General features: G+C 47.8%; 1 long non-coding RNA gene across 1 annotated transcript in view; it reads right to left on the bottom strand.

Annotated features, from left to right (window-relative positions):
• Positions 1–17: 17 nt before the first annotated feature.
• Positions 18–2272, bottom strand: part of LOC123521393 — a 4561-nt gene continuing 2306 nt past the window's right edge. The window contains exon 3 of the long non-coding RNA XR_006679842.1: positions 18–302. This is a non-coding gene — a long non-coding RNA (uncharacterized LOC123521393). The remainder of the gene's footprint in view (positions 303–2272) is intronic.

Genomic DNA, 2272 nt, shown 5'->3' with positions numbered 1-2272 from the left:
AGCAGAGCAGGTGAGCAGGCACAGGAGGAAAGGGTGGAGGAGGAGGGGAACCATGGCCAGGCTGCATGTAGCAGACATTCTGCAAAGTGGCATCTAATTTGTTCCAGCTTTTCTTTCTGGGTGGTTCTTTGAGCCCCAGGCAGAGAGTGCAGAACTTGAAGGTCATGCCAGTTCAGCTATCAACACCGGAGCGTGACCCTGGCCAAGTCACTCTCCCATCTGAGTCCCGGTTTCCTAGTCCGAGGTAGTCTGCCATCGCCAGGGCTCTCCAAGTTCAAATACTGTGATGAGTCCAGCACCTCCTGAAAAGGAAAAGACCACTGTCATGTTCCATTCTGCTTCCTATTTGCATTAGTTCATTCAGCAAGCACCCACCCTCTGCCAAGGCAATTCTATCTTCAAGGATCTCTCTCGGGGAACAAAAGAGAAGGATCTCTGTCCTCCTGAAGGCAGCCTTCTTTAGTGTGTTCTCAGAACCAGCTTCCTGGTTTCCCCAAATTGATACTGGGACTGGGAAGAGGAGACAGGTGTGGCCTCCCGGAGTCTCCCAGCCAATCACCGTGACCTCCTTAGCCCTATCCCAGGGACTTTCCATTGACTGGGAGTAGCCTTCTCTGCTTTCTCCCCTTTAGTTTTATATAGCTCCTCCCCAGGCCCAGCCACTCCCCGGGCTCTAACGCTTTAAGGAAGTAATAATAATGGCCAATAGAAATATACTGGTCACAAACATACTGGTCACTGTATCTCCAATTTTCTAGTAGCTACTCTTAAAGGGGGACATTGATGGTTCAGGGGTGCATCTTCTGCTGTCCTGTAGGAGAGCCAGCTTCAATTTTCAGCCAACGCACTTCATGTCTAACCACCACCGTTGTGTGTTCTATCAGTGCTGTGCTGCACCCTGGCTGTCATGTTCTTTCCTTGTGACCCTTCTGTGAGGGGATGTTCAATTATCTACAGAGGGGCTTTGTGTCTCCACTCTGACCCCCATCATTAGCATCGATATATTTGTTTGTTTGGGGTCTTCTGATGCCTAATACCTGATCCCTTCGACACCTCCTGATCACTCAGGCTGGCATGCTTCTTTCATGTGGGCTTTGTTGCTTCCCTGCTAGATGGCTGCTTATTTAGCTTCAAGCCTTTAAGACCCCAGACACTATATCTTTTAATAGCCAGACACCATCAGCTTATGCCACACGCCACATTTGCATATGCACACATTTTGACTTCAGCAACCATGGCGGGAAGGTGAGCATCACAGAATGCCGAGTTATTAGAACAAAGTGTTCTTGCATTGAGGGAGAACTTGAGTAAAGACCCAATGCCTGTCTCATACCTTAATAATTAACATTTAAATATATGTACATAGAGCTATATCCCTATTGTTCTATAGTAATATATTTATGTATGTGCATGTCTAAATTTATGCCGCTATGAATGTCTTTTGCCTCCCAGTTTTTCCCTCTATTTCTTTTTATTTTCCTCCCGTCCCACTATCGTATTTGACCTTCACTTGACTCTCAGTACTTTCTCTCGGGTTCATTGCACTTGATCACACACCCCATCAGGCATTCTCTGCCCTCCTCACCATCGATTTTAGATCTCTTGTTCCCTTGCCCCTGGGTTTGTTGGCTCCCTCCTCCCTTTCTCCCACCTCCTGCCTTCCAATTCCCGCCCCCCAGAACCATCACTCCTCTAATTTTTAAGACACCCCCTTCCACCACATGGCTTCATCCCTGAGCCCTGATGGTATCTTGGTCATAGCTTCTCCCTGTTTCTCTGTGCACCCTCCTTTCACCATCATCGCAGGCAGGGGCAGCATGTGCACCTCACACTGTGCGTGGACAGACTCTTGCCTTTCAGGGGCCGTCCCCTCTCTGTCGTTCACTCATCCACGTGTTATTTTGGTGGTGGCGGTGGCAACAATTGAAGAAGGCCCAAAACATCAAACTTACTGCCATCAACTCAATGCTGACTCATAGGGACCCTCCATGGGTTTCCAAGACTGTAACGGTTTATGGGAGTAGAAAGCCCAGTTTTTTTCCCACGGAGCTGATGGTTTCGAACTGCTGACCATGGGGATGGTAGCCCACCGCTATACCACCAGGGCTTACCAGGTGAATAGATTACAACCTACCAAAGCCTAATATGCCGGATATTCTTCTAATAACTCACAATTCACCTAGACAACACAAAATTTAAAATCAGTGTCATGTCCTCAGTGAGAGTAAGAGAGTAAACCTTGACCAGAAAAATCCTAAAATGGAATAAGTGC

Source organism: Echinops telfairi, unplaced genomic scaffold (assembly GCF_000313985.2).
Source record: "Echinops telfairi isolate 266 unplaced genomic scaffold, ASM31398v2 ScPeMD7_17;HRSCAF=63, whole genome shotgun sequence".
Taxonomy (NCBI): Eukaryota; Metazoa; Chordata; class Mammalia; order Afrosoricida; family Tenrecidae; genus Echinops; species Echinops telfairi.
Note: the sequence above shows the minus strand (reverse complement) of the source record. Positions and strands in the feature narration are given on the sequence as shown.